This window comes from Oryx dammah, unplaced genomic scaffold, assembly GCF_014754425.2.
Source record: "Oryx dammah isolate SB20612 unplaced genomic scaffold, SCBI_Odam_1.1 HiC_scaffold_18, whole genome shotgun sequence".
NCBI lineage: Eukaryota > Metazoa > Chordata > Mammalia > Artiodactyla > Bovidae > Oryx > Oryx dammah.
Genome location: NW_024070202.1, coordinates 20618194 through 20642789, shown reverse-complemented (window position 1 = coordinate 20642789; position 24596 = coordinate 20618194).

Genomic DNA, 24596 nt, shown 5'->3' with positions numbered 1-24596 from the left:
AAAAATTATCTCCACTCCATCCTTCCCTACCTCCTAACCCCTTGCAACTTCTGTTTCCTTACTTTTGTGTATTCCAGAATGTCATACATAAGGAATGAAACAGTACATTGCCTTTTTGAATTGGCTTCTTTCACTTAGTTATATTCCTTAAATTTTCTCCATGTCTTTTCATGGTTTGATAGCTCATTTCTTTACTATGTTCAATATGTTTTAATAACCTATAAGGGAAAAGAATCTGAAAAAATCACTTTGCTATATACATGAAACTAACACAGCTTTGTAAATCAACTCCTTTCCTCACTGGAAAGGAGTCACGAAATGGTAGATAATGGAATAATAGCTTTATGAAAAATAACAACAACAAAAGCTGTATGCCAACATATTGGGTGGTCCCGGCTAATTCAGGTGTAGGGGCAAGGCTTGAGTGGTAGAATGCTCAGAAAAATCCGGTAAAGAACAAGACTTCAGAGATAATAAAGGGATTATTCTGTAGTGAAGGCCTTTTTGAATGACTGGGGTATGATGTCGTTGAAAGGTACTCTCTCAGACAATGTCTCATCATCATTGGTATATTGTGAGCATATTTGTTGTTAGGCCGAGCATTAGTAAGTTTGTCGAATTGAAGTGAAATCATATGATTAAGCCGGATGTTATTAAGAGGGCAGATAAGGCCCCTGTAAGGGGTCAGGGGCTTGGGTTTACTATGTGATAAGCATGGGTTTGGTGTGCCATAATGTGTTGTCATGCAAGTATAGGCTAACTAGAAGGGTAAATACGTAGGGTTGAATTATAGCTACTGCGAATTCAAGAATTGTTAGTAGAACTAGAATAATAAATGTAATAAGAGCTGTTGTAGTGCTGATATTTCTTAGTGCGAGTGTGGCTCCTCCAATTAAGTGAATCAATAAGTGTCCTGCAGTAATGTTAGCTGTTAATCGTATGGCAAGGGCTACTGGTTGAATGAAGAGACTAATAGTTTCAGTAATAACTAGCTTTGGAATTAGTGGGGTTGGTGTTCCTTGTGGTAAGAAATGGGCAAGTGATGCTTTAGTTTTGTTGCAAAAGCCTGTAATTACAGCTCCTGCTCAAAGAGGGATGGTCATGCCTAAATTTATTGATAGTTGTGTGGTTGGTGTAAATGAGTGAAGTAGTAGACCTAGTAGATTTGTTGATCCAATAAATAGGATTAAGGATATTAGCATTGATGTCCATGTTTGTCCTTTGGAATTGTGGATGCCCATCATTTGTTTTGATACAAGTTGAAGCATTCATTGTTGAAGGGAGATGAGGCGGTTATTTACTAGTCAATTCGATGTTGGAAATAATAGACTAGGAAATAGGACAATAAGAGTGACAAGGGGGAGGCCTAGGATTCTAGGGGTAATGAAAGAGGCAAATAGATTTTCGTTCATTTTGTTTCTCAGGGAGTGTTTTGTTTTGGTATTTTAATTGATGTTAATTCTGGGTTATAGTAAAAATTATGTTTTGAAATTTTTAGTTGAAAGATAATGAAAAGGACTAAGAACATTGATAGAATTACTGTGAGTCATGTTGATGTATCTAGTTGGGGCATATCACCAAGGAGATATTACGCTCTCAGTCTCTAACTTAAAAGCTTAGCGCTGGTATAGCTTCTTGGTGATTTTATAGTATTGATGCAGATCATTTTTCAAAGCATTTTAGTGGGACTAGTTCAAGAACAATGGGCACGAAGCTATGATTTGACCCGCAGATCTCTGAGCATTGGCCATAATATAGGCCTGGTCGGGTTGATATAAGGGTTGTTTGATTTAGATGACCTGGGATTGCATCTGTTTTTAGTCCCTAAGAGGGATTGCCAGCTGGGTCAATAGTAAAGAATCTTCCTGCCAATGCAGGAGATGCGGGTTCAATCCCTGGGTTGGGAAGATCCCCTGCAGAAGGAAATGGCAACCCACTCCAGTGTTCTTGCCTGGAAAATTCCATGGTCAGAGGAGCCTGGCAAGCTATGGTCCATGGGGTCGCAAAAGAGTTAGGCACAACTGAGCAGCTGAGCATGCATAGCATAAAGAAGGTGCACAACCTAAGTGCTGGAAGAAAGCAATAAAGGAGGAAAGAAGAAAGAAGGGAAAGAGCAAAAAAGAAAAGGGTGGTTAGATTTTGGTTATACAGGTTGGTCATTGTTTGCTACTGTTTGCTATTAATAGTAAGCTAATGTATTGCTTGAATATTTGGAACTGATTTTCAAAGCATCTAAGGCTTTACTAAATGCTTTATGATTTCTGAGACTGTCTTATGTATTCCATGTATTTAAATGGATGTGGATATATATTTCTAATATATCTAATTACCTATATTTTTTCTGTTATTCAGGGGCTTTGCTGGTAACTCAGCTGATAAAGAAACCACCTGCAATGCAAAAGACCCCAGTTTGATTTTTGGGTCGGGAAGATCCCCTGGAGAAGGGATAGGGTACCCATTCCAGTATTCTTGGGCTTCCCTGGTGGCTCAGCTGGTAAAGAATCCTCCTGCAATGTGGGAAACTTGGGTTAGATCCCTGGGTTGGGAAGATCTGCTGGAGAAAGGAAAGGCTACCCACTCTAGCATTTTGGTCTGGAGAATTCCATGGACTGTATAGTCCATGGGGTCCCAATAAGTTGAACGTGTTGAATGACTTTCACTTTCTGTTATGCATGCCTTCCTGTGTGTGGGTTATCTTTCATTTCACTACATTAAAACTGAGCAAATCGCTGCTGTATATTTTCCTTGTATATCAAAAAGAATAAAAAGTTATCAACAGTGCAACAAGAAGTTTTACTGTGGTAGGCATTTCTCCTTTAATAAATATGAATGAAAGGTGATTTTTATTGTTGGTGTTGCTGCTAGTTTACTTATGCTTCAGAGAGACTAGCAGGCAGCATTATTATTATAGCTGTCCACAAAAGCTGATTGTGGTATTGATGGTAATATGTACCTTAGTAAAATAATGGAATTCAATATGCATTAAATTTACTGGCTATATATTCTCTTGTAGATATATTTTCATAGTTAATGACTTGACAGTTAATAGATAGATCATAAACATTGCTATTTAGGTTTATAATAATTACCGTGGAGACCACATTGGTAATTATTGCCATCCAATGCTCTTATAGCTCTGTTCTTCTCTAGAGATACAGACTTCATTGTGAGAATCAATCACGAGGTTTCCCTACTGTGGTCTAATGCAATAGATATTAAATCATTATATTTCTCTGTTCACTAAGGTTGAGGGTGAGTTTGGACTTGAAAGTAGTTCCTATTCTGTAATAAGCTATTGGTCTCAATTATAGGTAGATTTAGAATCTCATTATCCCTCTACTGCAGAGAGGGAACCACTTCTGAGCGTTTACTCTGCATTTTATATGGCATGTATTAACAAGCTATACATCTTGTTTTGTGTGTCATGATTCTTCCCTCTTAATATTCCTTTGAATCACATTGTTAGGGAAGAAAAAACTCTTTTCTAGATATTTTGCCAATATAAAAAATGCTTGTTAATCAGTTTTAAAACTTGAAAACAAATATAATCAGTCTCAGATTGTTAGCTCTTTACTGTTAAAAGACAATTCCGAGAGCTTTACATGGTACAAATATTTTATTGAGTGAGAAACAAACTTTTCAAGAGTAGGGTTCCTTCAAGTCTTAACCTGACATGTTGCTCATAATGTTACAAGATGACTTATAAAGTGAAAATCAAAGTTTTTTAAACTTTACAAGGATTAGTTATTACTGTGGGGGTTTCCAGAGAGCAGGGGGTTTGGAAAAAATGATTAACTTGGAAGATGTCTTAAGTTTCTTTTATGATTATCAGAGGCATTTATAAGAAATGAGCTAAAGTAACTTTCCATTATATCTATGAAATTAGATAGACTTAGTTTTTCTTATGTGGCTTAAGTGATCTTTTGTCTGCTTGTGAGTTTTTAAGCTTGGTCTCTATTTTATTTTAATACTACTATATATAATATAGTTTTAAAAAAATTTAATTTTTTAATTGAGGGATAATTGCTTTATAGAATTTTGTTGTTTTCTGTTAAATCTCAGCATGAATTAGCCATAGGTATACATATATCCCCTCCCTTTTGAAACTCCCTCCCACCTTCCTCCCCATCCCACCCCTCTGAGACATACAGCTAATTCCCATTGGCTATCTATCTTACATATGATAATGTAAGTTTCCATGTTACGCTCTCCATATATCTCACCCTCTCCTCCCCTCTCCCATGTCTGTAAGCCTATTTTCTATGTCTGTTTCTCCATTCAGTTCAGTTCGTTTCAGTCGCTCAGTCATGTCTGGCTCTGCGACTCAATGAATCACAGCACACCAGGCCTCCCTGTCCACCACCAACTCCAGGAGTTCACTCAGACTCATGTCTATCGAGTCAGTGATGCCATCGCTGCCCTGCAAATAAATTCTTCAGTACCATTTTTATAGATTCTGTATAAATGTGTTAGTATACTGTACTTATCTTTCTCTTTCTGACTTACTTCATATCACGTACACTTTGTTGCCTCACTTAAACCTGTAAGATCTAGATTGAAACAATTTTCGGTAAGTTAAATGAGATAGCCTTTCCTAATTATATTGTTTAAAAGATCAAAACAATACTCAGAATTACTATGCAAACTAATTTTTGTTAGATATAAAATTTTAAGCATTAAATTGCATAGTTCCTTAAAGGATCTTTTTTATTGAATGGTAGGATGTTGATACTTCTCTGTGTTTTTTTTCCAGGAAAATAATTTCTTACGGATATTTCCTAACACTAGCGATAATATTTTATCTGCAAACTTTCAAATTTACCAAGAAGCATTTGAAGTACTAGTTAGTATTTTTATTTTGTGTCATAGTAGTATAGTATGATCCACATGTGAAGATATTTGAAAGTTTTCTCAACTTTTAAATTAGAGCCTAAACTTAATATGCTGTCTTCCACAGAAATATTACTGAAGTAAATCTATAGAATTATATAATATTGAAATATGGATAACTGACAGAAAGCAACAATATTTTTACCTGAAACTCCATTTCAATTTATGAGAATGGGCCATTTTAATATTCTTTCTACTTCTCCTTAAATATTATGGTGTGCTTTCTGTTTTATCCCAGTCTAACATTTGCTGAGAGCAAAGGCAATGAATTCCACCTATACTGGAGGAAATTTATGTGCCCATGGATTTCATCAGCCTTGTGAAGAATATCATGACTCCACAAAATGTAAAAGCTGGTGCTCTAGATGGTATACAGAATTTTGTGTATGATTTAGGGGTTCACTGATTTACCAGAGCCCATTTATATTTAAGTATATTTTTATTTTGTCACACGAAATATTCCATCATTCAGTAGTCCATATAAAAACCCAAGATTATAACATTTTTCTTGCAGACTCAAAAGAAGGCTGCACTTAACCTTCAGTTTAGAATCCTACCTTCAGTCTTGACAGCTATTGCTTATAAACAGCTCATCACTCCTCCAAAGACAGCAGGGCCACTCCTAGACAGTGAGAAACTTCTTGTATTTCTGAGGTCATCAGCTGTGGGTGTTTTTCTAGAATACCTGAAAATAGTATAGTAAAATGTGAATTGTCAACAAGATGATCATATTAACAGAATATTAATAGTTCAAACACTTTAGTGTGAAGGTTTTAAAAAAGCCTATTCCCTTGATATCAGCCCTCTACTCTGGGGTAAATTAATTATAATTAACTTCTGTATATTTTAATTTTGCTAAGCTATGCTACACAAATATTTTTGATTCCTCTGTCCTTATGGTCTCAGTGGAAGAGAAACTCTTGTCTACCCTTAAAAATTTACTCTATCCTCAGTACTCTGACTTTTGCTCAGAGGCTTTGTTTCCATGATTATTCCTACAAATCTCTATATGATATCCCTCTCATTTTCCTTCAGATTATAAAATGTTTTTCTTATATTGTAAAAACTTATATTTAGTTTCTAATCCTGCAGTCTTTCTAGTTCCAGTGTCTTTATCCCTTCACACCTGAGTTCCTTGAAGAGGTAATTTATTATCTTTGTCTCCAACTTATCTCAATTTACTCTTCAAATTAGTTGATCAAGTCAACTTTAAAAATCTCCTCATCTTGACTAAACTTTAGAAAGGCTTCTTCTTAATTCTAGGCCCTTAACTTACCTTTTCTTAGAGCATTTACTTCAGAAAAAATGGAATTTTCTGTTCTTCCTCTCCCCTTTGAAATATAAATCTTTTAAGAGACCTCTTGACAGTTTGGGCTTCCCAGGTGGCACTAGTGTTAAAGAACCTGCCTGCCAATGCCGGAGACTTGAGAGGTAGGTTCAATTCCTGGGCTGGGAAGATCCCCTGGATAAGGAACTGGCAACCCACTCCAGTGTTCTTGCCTGTAGAATCCCATGGACAGAAGAGGCTGGCAGACTACAGTCCATAGAGTCACACAGAGTCAGACGGTTTTATTGATAAAACCAAGAAATGTCTTTTTCAAAACCTGGGAGCCATGCTTCAATCATTAAGGAAGATAGGGCCCCTGACTGCCAGTTTCTAGGTAAGAGTAGAAAACCTACACTGGGGAGGCACTTGGCTCCAGATTGTAAAACTATCACCTGTCCTGAAGATGGGAGAAAATTTATCTGTAAGGCCAGTTAGCAAACACAGATGGCCCAAGATGCCTCCACTCCATCTCCTAAAACTCTCCAGGCCTTTGTCTCAGTGGAATTGATCTCAGGCTGAGTCTGGCCTTTCTTCCCTCTGGCAATGGCCATGAATAAAGTATTCCTTGTCTTTTTAACTTTGTCCAGTACAATTTTTGCTTCAGCTCGGTACAATCTCTTTTCTTCCCTAGACACTCCTCTTTATCTTCCGCTAAGATCACAACTATTCTCCTAAATTAACTCACTTTTGAAAAACGTTTCATTCATTGACAACCTCTAAGACTATTCCATAGTGATAACCATGACTTTTTTCTTAAAATTAGATTAGAGCTCTTTGACTTTTTCTGATATTGTTCCTGATCCCACAGTTCTTTAACCATAACTGTTGGTAATCCCTATGTATTCTTCCTTCATTCTTTACCTATATATCTCTACTTTGTTAATTTCAAATATATTTGAATTCCCAAGTACATGCTTATGGCTTTGAAATATTCTTCAGGCCATACTTCTCTTGAGTTGCTAGGCCATGTTTCCAGCTTCTTCCATGTATCTTCACCTTATGCCTCATAAGCATTTCAGAACTTCTATTTATTTAGAAGCTCACCTTGCAGCTTTTTCAATATCCTTTTACTGCATGAGTGCACATCTCTCCACACAGCTGGCCAAGCCAATAACTAGAGCAGATTCATTAATTTACTTTTTCTGATACAAACGAAGTGCCTAATAAATTTTGTTGAATAAAACAATATATGGATACTATTTTATAGAATCTTATTTTTTAACCTGACTTTTTATCTTCTCTCTGGATGATGGCCAGGGATTGAGATGTAACCAGAATGAGTAACAGCTTACAAAACTTAACCTGAGGGCAGGGAGGCTGATAACGTGGTGATGATTGGTTGCATTTTGAGATAATAAAAGCCTAGCTCAAAGCATGACAATAATTAGTTTATAACAACATTTCTGTATATGCGTGCTGCTGCTGCTGCTGCTGCTAAGTCACTTCAGTTGTGTCCGACTCTGTGTGACCCCCCATAGATGGGAGCCCACCAGGTTCCTCTGTCCACAGGATTCTCCAGGCAAGAATACTGGAGTGGGTTGCCATTTCCTTCTCCAATGCATGCATGAATGCTAAGTTGCTTCAGTCATATCCGACTCTGTGCGACCCCATGGACAAGCAGCCCACTAGGTTCCTCTGTCCACAGGACTCTCCAGGCAAGAATACTGGAGTGGGTGTATATGAGTGCAGTATAATCACTACCAGGACAAGCTTTCTGTAAATTGTCATGTAAAGACAGTTTACACTTTGCCAAGAGGGAAAACTGTTATGTAGGTCCTTATATCATCTATTAAAATGTGATCATATAAAATTGTGAAAAAAACATTCTAATCTCTCCACTGATATAAAAGCAGTTAGAAGGCAGATTTAGCCCACAGGCCATAGTTTGTCAATCGATACTCTGTAACATATTATAAATGAGAGTATCAAATTCATGATGCAATGAGCCTGACTAAAGCTTTTTAAAAAACTAATTCCAAATCCGCCACCAGTTATACTGTGTGGTGTGGATGCATGTGTGTGCATGTGCATACGTATTTTTTGCTGTGTTCAGGGTTTTTTATCAGGACACAGCCTTTCACACCTGGGGCTTAATTTTTATTCCTCTGTGTTATAGTTTCTTGGTAGATATAATTGGTAAAGAACTAAATGAATTATTTAATTGAATTTTTATTGTGGTTGTATGTGAACAACTAATCTGTGGCTCAGATGGTATAGAAGCTACCTGCTATGCAGGAGACCCAGGTTCTATCCGTGGGTCTGAAAGATCCTCTGAGAAGGGAATGGCAACCCACTCCAGTATCCTTGCCTAGAAAATTCCATGGACAGAGGAGCCTGGTGTGCTACAGTCTGTGGGATCACAAAGAGCTAGACATGACTGTGCAATTAACACTTCCACTTCCAATCATTAGATGGAAATGAGATGAATTATAGTTATTTCTTGTCATAAAGTGTGAAACTAGTATTAATCTAATTGGCAAATGCTAGGAGAAATGGTAATATTTGTATTTATCACAAGATTATCTTATGATGTAAATTTCATTGAGAAGAGGTATTTGTAAGTTAGTTTCTTTCTAGTTTTATGAAACTCAGACATGCTTGTTGTTGTTTTCTTTCACTTAAGGGGAGTTGATTGTGAGCATACCTTGCAGACCAAGGGAGTTCAGAGGCTTTTACATCTGTCAACACTTCTGATAACCCAGTGGGAGTTTGAGTTCTGTCTTGATTTGGCTCCCTCCTGTCTACCTGCCTCCTGTCCTACCGACTTCCTCCTGTGTTGCCTTCCTCTCTAAATTCTCTAATCAGTGTTGTGACTTCTATTCCACGTAGATTTTGCTTACTTTCTTCTTAATGCCTGTGTGTGTTGGGCTTTTTTATTGTTGTTTTTTAACTAGTAACATTGGCAGCTTCTAAAGGAATCCCTAATCAAGAAGGTAGGCAAATTTCCCTGGTGCTATGAAACTGAGGTTTAGTTTGAGGGTGTGATCCATTTCTTCTCCCTCAAAATGCATATTGTGTGGGATTTTCCTTTTTATTTATTAAAATTTCTTTAATTAAAAAATTTTTTGGCTCTTCATTTTTAAAGGTGTTCACAATCAAAGTTTTCAGTCTAAAACACCATCATTTAAACAAGAGGCTAGTCAATACTTCAAATAAAAGGACACATTATGATTTGAATGTTGTTCCCACGAAGGGAAAATGAAATCTGATTTATGAGCTTGACAGATGATAACACATTTTTTTAGAAAGTCTGTTTTTCTTTTACTGCTTTTTGGTTGTTCTGTGCCTGCCATGTAGTTAAAGGGAAATAAGACTTGTAGTTCCTAAATCTGTGAATTCAACCAGTTTATTTAGATCCATCTTATTATTTTGAATAGTTGCTCTAAGTGGCTTTGACCACTTAATAGTCCAGTCTGCACCTATCACATGGTTGATCCAATAATCACTTACACATAAAAGAAAGATGGCTGAGCTCAAGGCAGGCAGGAAAGACTAGCTTTAACTACTGCCATTCAGTGGAGGCACCATGGCTTCCCTGGTCTCTCAGACAGGGAAGAATCTGCCTACAATGCAGGAGACCTGGGTTCAGTCCCCGGGTTGGGAAGATCCCCTGGAGGAGGAAACGACAACCCACTCTGGTATTCTTGCCTGGAGAATTCCATGGACTGAGAAGCCTGGCTAGCTGCAGTGCATAGGGTCACAAAGAGGTGGACACAACTGAGTGACCTGCACTTTCACACTTTTGACACTAGTGGTACAGGAAGTCAACTGTTCTCATATTACTCAAAGAACAGAAAATCCTCAAATAGTTACTGATATTCATAAATTTATAGTTGACAAGTAGTAACCAGAGATTAGGAAATTAAGAGACTAAGACAACAGATAAAAGAGAGCAGGGCATGCAGGAGAGAGTAGTTACAGTTTAACTCATGCTGACAGGGGCTTTGCAGGAATGCAAGCTCACAGCTGTCAATTCCTATGATTTCTTTCTTTCAATTAAAGCTAAAAATCTGGAATTTATTGTTAGAGTGTTTTGGGTTGAGTAGTGTTTCCCCACTGCCAACTTAAAATTCATATGTTGAGTCCTCACACCCTCAGAATGTGACTTATTTAGAGTTAGGGTCATTACAGAGAAAATCAAGTTAAAATGACATTATTAGTTTGGGTCATAATGGAATATGACAGGTGTCCTTATAAAAATCTAGGCACAGACACACACAGAGAAAATGATGTGAAAAGACCTAGGACAAGGAGGCCATCTGTAAGACACAAGAGAGAGGCCTGGAACAAAACCTTCCCTCACAGGTCTCAGATAAAACCAACTCTGCCAACTCCTTGATTTTGGATTTCTAGTCTTTTTGTGACATAGTAAATTTCTATCGTTTAAGTCATCCAGTTTGTGATACTTTATTGTGGCGGTCATAGTATACTAACACATAAAGTCTTCCTGGGTTTCAGATATTGGTAACCTACTGAATTCAAGTTGAAACTAAAACATTATCTTCATCCTTTTCCCTTTTGACTCAGGATTTTAGCTGATTTCAACAATTTTATCATCAGAGGCAAAGGCAAGTGTACCTGCCTATCTAAGGATGTTGAGTGATGATTGAACATTTAGCAGTATATTTGGGATTTGTTTCAATCATTGTTGTTGGATAATAATTTGGTTATTAGGTGATGTTATTAGGAAATAGGGCTTCCCAGGTGGCAGTAGTGGTAAAGAACTCACCTCCCAGTGCAGGAGACGTAAGAGACGTGGGTTTGATCCCTGGGTAGGGAAGATCCCCTGGAGAAGGACATAGCAATCCACTCCAGTATTCTTGCCTGGAAAAATCCCATGGACAGAGGAGCCTGGTGGGTTATAGTCCATAGGGTCACAAAGAATCAGACATGACTGAAGCGACTTAACACATACAACAATAATTGCTTGCTAAGTATTACTTATTTTTCCTTTATAAAGGCCTCAAATTCAATTTATCCAAGAGAGAGGATTCAGTTGGTTGAAATCACGTTGGATCAAATATTTTTATTTATCAATGTTCAATTACTTTTTTTTTTTTTTCTTAAAGCAGATCATCTAAATGGTTGAATACCACATAGGTTAGCATTTATAGATGAGGGAGCAGGTCATGAGCAATCACTGTAAGAGCACTCACCTATGGTTGTAGGTATAGAAGGTAATCAGTCTTTCATAGACTGCTTTCCACAATAGTTCAGTTCATTGACAAATGCATGTAAGGTTTTGGTCACATAAAATTTGTCCAGAAATTTATAATATTCACTCACTGAGTTATCGAAGAGAGAAAAGTTAAGCTCAAATATCTTTATGGTTGGTTAACTCTTATGGCATCTGTGTTCATCAAACATTTATCCAAATCTGGAACAATATAATAATCATAGTTGCAGGCAGAGAATAAGATGCTTTAAAAAATAATTTAGCTTTCAAACATAGTATCATTCTCAGCTATATTTAAATCCCATATTATATAACAGTATAGTCTTGTTGGTTCTGTTAGTTAAATGACAGTTGAAATCAACTGATACACATTGCTAGCAGTTTTAAATAGTTCATAATTACAAACAAGTCTATTGTTAGACTAACTATTTTCTTTCACTATTTTATACTAAACCGGATCTTAAATCAGTGTCAGTCAGTCAGTTTAGTTGCTCAGTCACTCTTTGCGACCCCATGAATCGCAACACGCCAGGCCTCCCTGTCTGTCACCAACTCCTGGAGTTCACTCAGACTCACATCCATCGAGTCGGTGATGCCATCCAGCATCTCATCCTCTGTCGTCCCCTTCTCCTCCTGCCCCCAATCCCTCCCAGCATCAGAGTCTTTTCCAATGAGTCAACTCTTCAATCAGTGTATGCTATGATAATAAAATTCAAGAAAGAGATAAATATGTATTTCAATAAGGTAAGACTTTTTTGCATAGTAAACATTAAAGAGATATGACTAAGTCAGTTAGATACAACATTACTTTATGTGTCTCATTTTCTCAATCTTTGAAGTTAAGTTAAAAGAAATGAATTATAAGGGCCATTTTAGGACCAAGAGATAAAAGCAGAAGGGTAGGTAGTTTTGTCTCCGTTAGTTGTGGAAAATGTGTTTTTTTGATGGTTAGAAGAATATTATGGAAAAGTAATATTCATGTAAATATTAAATTCTTTGGGATAATTTTTTTCTTTACATCCATTTGTAATGGCCCAAATGGGCTAGAGCATACATTTGAAGAAGTTACAGCCTGTTTTTTCCCCTGTTATAAATTAATGAGCATTTATCGAAGAAATTTTTTTTTTAAAGAGAGAACTGCCCACAGACTTTAGCATATACCTTAGAAGGCACTGGTGTCAGAACAAGGCCATGTCACTTGCAAAAGAAAGTCTGCTAACTGTAACTACTATTTTTACCTGCTTAATGAGCAGCAGACCTCCTGAGTGCATATAAGTGAGCTCATTGTTTAGGCATTAAGAGAACCTAGGAGGGGACTGTGAGGACCAGTGAATAATACAGAATCTATTCTCCTTTGAAGATTCTGTAACTCAGAAAATGCACGAGGAAAACATGATTTGGGGAAGACAAACATAGATTTTTAGTAACATTTAGCTACACTGGAAAAACTGATATTTGAAGAGTAATGCCCTATACTTTCTCTGGAGAGCTTGTGCAACTGTCTGCCACATCATGGCATCCTATGGAGCGTTTATGCTCTGTTTGGTAAAACCCCTGGTGACGGACTCGTTGTTTCTCTCCCAGTGCTGTGTGCTGATGACCCTAAATAATATATAACCCCAAATTCTAAACTGTGTATTTGCCATTAACTTTATAGGAGGGACATATATCAGAGGAAGGAAAAAAAGCAGGGTTTAGACAGCATGATTTGTTTTTGAGTTATAGGACTCAATTGTGATTGATATATGTGTAGCAGCTGGCTTTTGATATGAAATACAATATAAACCTTAGGAATCTGTTAACCAAAGAGTCATCACTGACATTAAACAAAGTTACTCCATACAGGGAAGTAAACTCACAGAATGCGGCATCATTTTTAAAAGTATATTGTAAACATCTGGGCAACATATTAAAATGTTATGCCCCATTTTAATAGGCTCATGTGATACACAGTGCATGGTACATTTTCTTTAGGTGATATGAAGATAAATAGAAACTCTTGCATAATTGCTTCATTTACCAAGTACCCTTAACTCAATTTTTAAAAACCCAAGCTATTCTCACTGTAGGGCAGGTTAAAAGCCTGGTAGCATCCTGAGTCATGGCAGTCACTTCAGTCACTCAGTCATGTCCAACTCTTTGCGACCCCATGGACTGCAGCACGCCAGGCCTCCCTGTCCATCACCAGCTCCTAGAGTTTACTAAAACTCATGTCCATTGAGTCAGTGATGCCATCCAACCATCTCATCCTCTGTCAGCCCCTTCTCCTCCCGCCTTCAATCTTTCCCAGCATCAGGGTCTTTTCAAATGAGTCAGCTCTTACATCAGGTGGCCAAAATATTGGAGTTTCAGCTTCAACATCAACCCTTCCAATGAATATTCAAGACGGATTTCCTTTAGGATAGACTAGTTGGATCTCCTTGCAGTCCAAGAGACTCTCAAGAGTCTTCTCCAACACCACATTCAAAAACATCAATTCTTTAGTGCTCAGCTTGCTTTAAAGTCCAACTCTCACATCCATACATGACTATTGGAAAAACCATAGCCTTGACTAGATGGACCTTTGTTAGCATAATATGCGTCTAGATGACAATAGATAAGTGAAAAGTGTGCAACTGTTAGTCACTCAGTTGTGTCCAACTCTTAGCAACCCTATGGATTGTAGCCTGCGAGGCTCCTCTGTCCATGGAATTTTCCAGACAAGAATGGGTTGCCATTCCCTTCTCCAGGAGATCTTTCTGACCCAGGGATCAAACTCAAGTCTCCTGCACTGCAGGCAGATGTTTCACCATGTGATCCACCTTTGCTTTCAGATAAGTGATGAGTGAGTTTGATTGCAATTTATAATACACATTGATATTGTAAAGTCAGTTTTATCATATTAACATTTGTTAACCTATTTCATTTTCTTTTATGTGTTACTAAAGATGATGTCAATTATACTATTTTTTCTTTGAAATACACAGATAAACACAATAAAAATTAGCAGGAGACTGCAGGAAAAGTAATTTATTACTGTGCTTTTTAAAAAACTGGACTGCCAAATGTCCATCTCATTTATGAAAACTTTTGCTTCTATAGATCAGACAGTAAAACGTGGTGAGAAAGGAAAGTTTCTGGAATTAGTATATTTTTTATCTTCCCGGGTGCCTGGGCTTCCCAGGAGGCACTAGTGATAAAGAACCCACCTGCCAATTCAGGAGACATAAGAGACACAAGTTTGATCCCTGAGTTGGGAAGATCCCCTGGAGAAGGAAATAGCAACCTACTCCAGTTGCCTGAAGAATTCCATGGACAGGGGAGCCTGACGGACTACAGTCTACAGGGTCACAGTTGGACACAACTGAAGGGACTTAGAATGCACTCAATAAATCTTAAGTACAGAAATCTCATATGTTTTCGAATTAGAGTATCGTCAGAAGCTTTTTAAATGACAGACTTGGAAACCCCATCTGCAGCTCCTCTGCTAGATCTTGCTGAAGTCGAACCCAAGTTGCTGACTAGTTAACAGCCCCAGTCTCATAGTGGTTCTAATGAAATGCTCCTGAGAGAGGGACATGTGGAAGATACTAAAGCAGCAATAGTTGATCTAATCACATGAATCAATTATTATTTTTTCTTATATCATTAATTAATAGATATTTATTCAATATGTATGATCAGTGGTTCAGTATAAGTTTATATAATATTTTTATTGGAAGAGAGCAAAAGGTTCAGTCTGCTTATTTTTTGATTTTGTTGTCATTGAGGTCATTTGTTTACGACACTAACATTTTTCAAAAAACATTAAAGTGAAAGCCACTTAGTTGTGTCCGACTCTTTGCAACCCCAGGGACTGTACAGTCCATGGAATTCTCCAGGTAAGAATACTGGCGTGGGTAGCCATTCCCTTCTCCAGGGAATCTTCCCAACCCAGGAATTGAATCCAGGTCTCCTGAGTTGCAGGCGGATTCTTTATCAGCGGAGCCGTGCTGCTGCTAAGTCGCTTCAGTCGTGTCCGACTCTATGAGACCCCATAGATGGCAGCCCACCAGCCTCCCCCATCCCTGGGATTCTCCAGGCAAGAACACTGGAGTGGATTGCCATTTCCTTCTCCAAGCGGAGCCATAGGGAAGCCCAATTAGGTTTTCCACTAATACATTTGAATTTTTTTTCAAAAAGGAAACATCAGGACTATAGAGGAGTGCTATAGTTGATTTCACTTTTTTGGTGTCAGATTGTTTGAAATCTGATCTTTATCCCTAAAACCTATGTCACAGAGCTTATCAGCTGTTTTCTTCTAGAAGTGTTGTGGCTTCAGAGCTGAATCCATTTCGATTAGATTTTTGTGTGCGTTGTAATATAGTGGCTGAGTCTTGTTCTTTATCATGTGTTTGTCCAGTTTTCTCAGCACCATTTGTTGAAGAGATTGTCCTTACTCTGTTGCATATTCTTGGCTTCTTTGTCATAAGTTAATTGATATATATATATATGTGGATTTGTTTCTGGACTTATTTTTTTCTGTTCCATTTATCTGTGTATCTGTTTTTATGCTAATAATATTTTGTTTTAATACTATAGTTTTGTAACATAGAGGGAGCACAGTGCCTCCAGCTTTGTTTTTTCTTTGGATTTCTTTGACTATTCAGAGTCTTTTGTGTTTCCACACAAACTGTAAGATTGTTTTTTATAGTTTTGTGAAAAATGCATTGAAATCTTGATAGAGATTGCATTAAATCTGGAATTTCCTCGGGTAGTATGAACATTTTAACAAATTTGTTTTTTCCCATTTTGTCTTTCTGTGTGTTTGTGTCTTGTTCAGTTTCTTTCTCCAATGTTTTATCATTTTAAATGTACAGATCTTTCACCTCCCTGGTTAAATTTATTCTCATATATTTTATTTTTTCTGATAGGATTGTTTTCTTGAATTTTCTTTCTGATACTTCATTATTAATGTATAGAAATACAGCAGAGTTTGACATAATGATTTTGTATCCTGCAACTTTTTTTTTTTTGGTAGAAACTTTATGGTTTTCTTTATATAATGTCCTCTGAAAATAGTGATAGTCTTACTTCTCCCTTTATAATTTGGCTACCTTTTATTTCTTTTTCTTGCCTAACTGCTCTTTAGCTAGAATGTCCAACACTATGTGGAATAAAGATGCTGATTGTGGACATGCTTACTGTGTTCCTGATGTTAGAGGAATAGCTTCTAGCTTTTCACCATGGAGTATAGGATTAAATGTTTGCTTGTCATATGTACCCTTTTCTATATTGAGGAACATTCCCTCTATACCCACTTCATTGAGAGTTTTTATCATAAATGAATGTTAACTTTTGCCTCTCTTTCTCTGTCTGTTGAAATCATCATATAATATTTATTTTTCATTTTGTTAATATTGAGTGTCACATTGAATGATTTGTGGATGTTACATCCTTGGAATAAATTCCAATTGATCATGGTGGGAATTTTTACATTTTTTCTTATATATTGTTGAATTCTCTTTGCTAATATTTTATTGAGAATTTTGAGTTATTGACTTGTAATTTTCTTACAGTACCCTTGTTTGAAATCAAACATCAGGGTAATAATAGCCTCTTAAAATGAGTTTGAAAGAGTTTTTTTCTTTTTTTTTTAATTGCATTTGAGAAGGATCGGTATTAACTCTTCTTTGACTGTTTGGTAGAGTTCACTAGTGAAGCCATTTGGTCCTGGATGTTTGTTTGTTGGCAGGTTTTTGACTACTGAATCTGTCTCCTTACTATTAATTGATATGCTAATACTTTCTATTTCTTCCTAGTTAAGTCTTACAAGGTTGGGTTTCCAGGAGTTCATTCATTCTTTTTCCTAGGTTGTCCAATTTGTTGGCTTGTAATTGTTCATAGTAATCGCTTATAATCCAGTATATGTCTGTGGTGTCACCTGCAACATCTCCTTTTTTATTTCTGATTTTGTTTATTTGCAGTCCCTCTTACCTTTCAGTTAAGTTAGAGGCTTGTCAATTTTATTTATCTTTTCAAAGAACTGTTAGTTTTATTGATAATCTCTATTGTCTTTTTATTCTTGATTTCTGCTCTAATCTTTATTTCTTTCCTTCTACTAATGTTGGGATTTGTTCTGCTTTTTCTAGTTCCCTGAGGTGTAAAGTTAGGTTGTTTGTATGAGACTTGTTCTGTGAGATAGGTGTTTATTGTTATGAACTTCCCTCTTAAAACTGCTATTTTTTTGCATCGCCCAAATTTTGGTATGTTGTATTTTCATTTTTGTTTGTCACAAGGTATTTTCTGATATCTCTTTATTTGTTCTTTGATCCAATTGGTCGTTCATTGTTATGTTTTCAATCTCCACATTTTGTGAATTTTCCAGTTATTTTAATTATTTTATAGTTTCATACTATTGTGGTTGGAAAAGATGCTTGATATGATTTCAGTGCTTTAAAATTTATTAAGGATTTGATTTATTCTTTGACTAAAACTTAGAGGTGAGGTGAACTTACCAAAAATAATACTGCTGCTGCTGCTGCTAAGTCACTTCAGTTGTGTCCAACTCTGTGCCACCCCATAGCCTGTGCGGCCCACAGGCTCCTCTGTCCCTGGGATTCTCCAGGCAAGAATACTGGAGTGGATTGCCATTTCCTTCTCCAATGTGTGCATGCATGATAAGTTGCTTCAGTTGTGTTTGACTCTGTGTGACCCTATGGACAGCAGCCCACCAGGCTCTTCCGTCCATAGGATTCTCCAGGCAAGAATACTGGAGTGGGTTGCCGTTTCTTTCTCCAAAATAATTCTAGTTGTCTCTAAACCCCTCAATTACAATATATTGCTTTCACCTCAGACTTATTAATTAAAATAGTTTTCTTTCTTCTGTATCCATAGATATAAATTAAGACTTAGAATATTAAATGAAGTACAGGCTCAATAAATTTTGAAGATCTTTACTTGGCATCGGCATGAGACATAGTTCTCTTTATTTAAAAAAACCCTCCATCAGTCAAGAAAACAGACAGGAACCATCAGAGATTTGCTATTATAATTGACTCTTCAGTGTTTTGTGTGTGTGTGTTTAAACAAACTAAATTTTCATAGATTAGAACAGTTAATATTTTCTAGGGATAAGCAGAATAATACCCTATAGAACCAAAGAGAAGCATTTTAGTACTACTTTTGCAGGTAAGCAAGCAAACAATTTAAAAAAATTACATAAAGCCAAAAGAACAGAAACTTACTAAATTTTTAAACCTTTTTCCAGCTATTTTTAAAGAAAAAGACCAAGGAAATGTATTAATATTTTAATAAAATTCCACTTAATAATTCTAGTCACAAAAGCATATGCAAATACTCATTTAACTGTCATTTTAAGTGAGCATAGTTTTCTCTTACCTGGTAATATTCAGGAAACTATTTTGACATATATACCAAGGAGCTATCTCTGGCAAGAAGTTGTAATTTTTGTTCCTGTTACCATAAGAACTTTCTGGTCTCAAGCTGGCTGATTTTGTTTCTTAAGTAACAAAGTTAACACATTATCTTGTCAGAGGATTAGGAAAAATATGTCTCTGCAGATACATGAAATCATGTAAATTCTGGTGTTTATCAAGGATATGGAAACATTGGTGGGAGCTAGTTGAGTCCATTCTGAGTAATTGTCAGTAGAAATGAGTGTGGCCATTTTCTTTTTGCACTAGGAAAGTTAACCATATTGGTGAGTTAATATTGATACTGCATTTCCGCATTCATTAAAATGGAAAAGCTTCTCATTTTGAATTCCATGGGTGTGGATTAGAAGAAGGAAAGGATTAGATGGAATACCCTGCAGTGTAAACATATTCATGGGATAGATAATTTCGATCTAAGTAGAGTTGGATTTGCACAGGAATCCCCATATACTCCTAGTGGACTTTGAGATGATATACCATTTGGGGAGAAGAGAATCCCTGGTTGACCATGATTAGAAACAACATCAGTGAATACTTTGTTCATAAACAATTGTTTCATGCCATAATTTATATGATAACTTATTAATTGATTATTTGCCCTTTAGATAGCTGTAATAATGAATGACCCATTCTTATTTTAACAGCCTTCATGAGTTTTTCTCTGGGTCTTAAAAATGATTTCTTTTCACATTAAAAACCATAGCATTAAAGTTACTTTTTCAAATGTTGCTGTCCACCAGCACCAAATTTTTACAATCTGTTGGTAATATTGTATAGACATAGCTCCATTTATTTTAAGATATATTTGGAGATATAATGTACATTATGCCTTTCTTTTTAGACAAAAAAAGTACAGGTACCACCAAAAAATTGTTAGACAAATACCACTTATTCAGAAATTGCCTTGAATTACATGAAAAAGAAAATGTGTAATTAGGAAAGCTATGTGTTTAGAATAATATATTCTAAACCTAATGCTTCCTTCAAAAGTGGTGGGACTGCAGAGGTGGCAGTGTCTTTCTCTGTCAATAGGCCCAAAAGGAGATATTTTAATATTTTTGTGCTGAACTCAGGTGCCATGAGAGTAATAGCGTGCCTACTGTGTATGTGCTTGCTTGCTTACTTAACAGTCATGCACTACCTTGGGCCCTGGTAACAGCCATGCTTCTCCATGCTAGATTTTACCTCTGCCTGTGCTACATGGATAAACAAGTCAACTGTTCAGAGTTTCCTCAGTTAAATTCACCAAACATTTAATGAAACTGTACCATGTGGAAGATATTGTTCTAGGCATTATAAGGGATAAAACTGAAGTGATCTGAAAGGCATCAAAGAAGAGCTGTAATTGACTGCTGAGTAAGGATGAGCTTAGGAGACACATGAATGCAGAATGCATGGTTTCATTTTGGAACATTGATCCAGTGTACTGAAATGGAGTTGGTAGGAGAATATAGTTGGGATAGGTTAAAAGTTAAAATGGAAGATTGGTTCAAATTTATGGGAAACTTAATGCTCTTACCAAGAGTTTGGGTCTTATGTCAGGTCAATAAAGAAGCATACTTTGACTCTGACTAATAGGTGACCTCCATCCTCACTGCGTAAGTTCAGAGTGTCATCTTTTCTTATGTGATGGCTTCAGTGTTTTTCCATCGACACCTCCTGTGTATTAACCCTAGATTTCACTCTAAGTACAGTGAAATGAGGGCTTCCTAGGTGGCGCAGTGACAAAGAATCTGCTTGCCAGTGCAGCAGATGCAGAAAACGTGGATTCTATCCCTGCTTTGGGAAGATTGCCCCTGGAGAAGGGCATGGCAACCCACCCTAGTGTTCTTGCCTGGAAAAATCCATGGAAAGAGGAGTCTGGCAGGCTGCAGTGCATGGAGTTGCAAAGTCAGACATGACAGAGTGACTGAGTGTGTGCATCCACGTACACAGACACACACTCTGAAATGAAGGAACTTTCCCTTCGTATTGTGAAAAATCCAATACATGTTATTTTACCTCTCAAGATAATTTAAGTAGATTTCCATTGCTTATAGGATAAATTCTAATCTCTGAGTATAGCCTACAGTATCATTTATGACTTCTCCTTTATTCCTTCCCTGGTTGTTGCTTTTGCTTTCTACTTTGTCTTTCCAAACCTGTTTACTATGCTAATTCAGATATACCTGATCTTACACAAATTATCCCTTTTGCCTAGAATACTTTCCCTTTCATTATGTTGCTTCCTCAGGGAGTGTCTATAAAGACTTCAAACCAACTTATCAATCGTCTTCTTTATGAGAACCTCTGCGGCCTCCTCTCTTGCTCATCGTGGCATCACTCACGATGAGTGTGACATCACGGCGTTACTGGGCTGCTGTCGTTTCATGTGCACCCTCCACTTGTTGGACCTGAAATACTGTTATTTGTTCAAATCTCTTTTCCCCATTATGTGGTCATTCTTGAGAACAGGAATTTTATTGTATTTTAACATTTTTCGTTTTTTCATTTGAGATTTTTCATCTTGATATTACTTTTTGAGCAGTTCTGGGCTCAAAGAGGTCCTCTATAAATAAGTGACAAAGTATCACTGTAGACAGATCCATGTTAATTGTCTCAATTACTGTCACTCTAGGTTCTAAACACATTTCTAAATGGAAAAAAAAAACCACATTAACTTGCATAGTTTAGGGGGAAAAGAGCTTATCTAAAACAAACAAAAAATCAGTGTAAAGATTAGTTCACTCTTTTGGAGGCTTTAGAATATTTTTATATCTTTTAGTTAAAAAGCATTTTACTCTGTTTATAGGAATTTTTAGAAAATATATATTGAATCATTTTTATAGTCAGATGCACACTTGTAGGTTTGCATCACCGTTTGTTTCCATCACAATTTAGGACCTTCTTCTACTAGCTCATTTATAGAACTGGGACATCTGCTACTCTTGGACATGCCAGCTCATGTAAGAGCCAGCTGCAGCATACATTATTTATTTGAACAGCTGGTTGATTTGTAAGTTTGTAAAAATTCTTCCTCTAAAAGCATCAATGTATGATTTATTTATTTTGTATTTTCCTTTTTTGCTCAGTGATTTTCAATATCTACAAGACTCTATGAACAGGATCTGGGTAATTAAATTAATAACAGTAAGAAATCTATGAAACAGTGGCATCCATCCCTTAAATAAGGGAAAAGGATACATTGGATAAATGAAAGAGATGGCATTATTTTATGTCCTGGGAGGTACTTATTAATGTATCCAACTTATATATTGAAAAACTATTTTTGTTTATATAAGTACTTATGAGTGGATCAGTCAGTAAAATTTATGCATATAAAAAATGCTTGACCTAGCAACAAGCAAAAGTTTAACAGGTGAGCTTTAAAGATTTATTTTCTAGTTGGTTCCTGCAAACTTTATCAAATTATTGAATTAAATAGTGACTGAATTACTTTTAAATCCTAGGATTTCAATAATTAAAATTAGAGAAAAATATTTCTGAAACTTACTATATACTTTTTCTTCCTAAAATGGTAATGTCATTTTTCTTTGTTGTTGTTATAAAAGTATAAGGCTGATACTGTCAAAAACAAACTGATGTTACAGTGGACTATATACATATTTATCCTGTATATTTTTTTGGAATGTTCACTGAAGCACAGAGGATGAAAAAAGACTTAAATACCACACAAAGAACACTTGAGAAGTCTTAGTGTGTTGTATGAATGCTTACTTATTTGTGACACATTCACTTGTATTCTTAATTAGCTGAAGCTTAGATCCTAAAACAGTAACTTTGATAGCTAATTTATGTTGATCACAACACTACATTATGGGTTATTTCATTACAATGAGTACCGTATTATGTGAGTTTTGATGTTTTTAAACCATGGATTTTTGATTGTATGTGAAAATTAGCATTAGTATTTTTTGTGCAGCGAATATGATCTTATATAGTCAAATTATAGACTCTTTTGTCATTATCTCATTACATAGTTACAATACATAACTATTATAGAAGATTTGGAAAGTAGAAAATTCTTAAGAACATATAAAGAGTCACTTTTTGCCTGGTGTCCCTAGTGGTGTATCATGTAGTATATATACTCTTAGGAAATTTTCATTTAATGTGTATTGAACATTTCCCATGCAATGGAAAATCTTCTCTGATACATTATTTTTAAAACATTTATTGTATTCATTCATTAAGAAAATCTATAGTTTATTTGACCAGTTCCTGGATTTGAACATCCCTATACGTTGAAGAAACCACCTCTTGTGTTGTGTTCTGATTGTTACAAGGGGGCCAGCAGAATAGAGTGTGTAATGAGGAATATTGTTAAAAGATATTTGCTATTTGTAAGTCAGGAACCATTTAAAAAGTGAATCTTTTTTTGCTGTATGATAAAATTATAATTAAACATTGCTGTAAAGAACAAGGGGAACCTCCATTTTAAGTGATATTGATACTGTTGATATACTCACCAGAAATTTTACATCTGTTAATCCTCTTAGCTATAGCTACAAAACAATTTGTTGTATATTTTTATAATTTCTTTAGTAAACAAGTATGTTAAATGTATGAAAAATTTTAAACTATCTCAAAGAGTAGAAATTCAGCCAAACATAATATAAAAATCAGAGCTTTCCCAGTCTCATTTTGGGTATACAAAGTTCAAAACAATTAATGGACACACCAGAGGTTAACATGATACTTTGTCCCAACCTCACTGGATATCTTGGAGGGTTTTTTTGTGTGTGTGTCTCTTACACAGTTGTGTTTTTTATCTATTGAATATATTTTCCCATCCATTCCAGTTTATTTCCTTAACTAACTTTGAAGGTGCACACTTTTTTTTTTTTTTCATTTTTTTCAGTTCAGTTCAGTTCAGTTGCTCAGTCGTGTCTGACTCTTTGCGACCCCATGAATCGCAGCACACCAGGCCTCCCTGTCCATCACCAACTCCCGGAGTTCCCTGAAACTCATGTCCATCAAGTCGGTGATGCCATCCAGCCATCTCATCCTCTGTCGTCCCCTTCTCCTCCTGCCCTCAATCCCTCCCAGCATCAGAGTCTTTTCCAGTGAGTCAACTCTTCACATGAGGTGGCCAAAGTACTGGAGTTTCAGCTTTAGCATCATTCCTTCCAAAGAAATCCCAGGACTGATCTCCTTCAGAATGGACTGGTTGGATCTCCTTGCAGTCCAAGGGACTCTCAAGAGTCTTCTCCAACACCACAGTTCAAAAGCATCAATTCTTCAGCACTCAACTTTCTTCACAGTCCAACTCTCACATCCATACATGACCACTGGAAAAACCATAGCCTTGACTAGACAGACCTTTGTTGGCAAAGTAATGTCTCTGCTTTTGAATATGCTATCTAGGTTGGTCATAACTTTTCTTCCAATGAGTAAGCGTCTTTTAATTTCATGGCTGCAGTCACCATCTGCAGTGATTTTGGATTTTCATTCTTTTAGAAGTTAGTATTAAAACAGGTGTTACTAGCTAGGTTTACATTAGTCAGCATGTTTCCTGTTTCTCAAAGAATCTAAGTGCTACAGTGTTGCCAACACTGGTCTCTCTTCTCATACAAATGCTCTTGTTCAGTATTATCATTGTCCCATAAAACAATAATTGATTTAGATTTGCATATATACTTACCACTTTTCTCAGCTTAATATTTTTCTTGCATCTCCAACATTTCTTTTCCTCATTCCTGAAATGTCCATGTCAAATATGTGCGTATACTGTATCTTCCACATACTAGTCCTGATGCCTTTTATTCTGCAAGTATTGCAGGGTTTT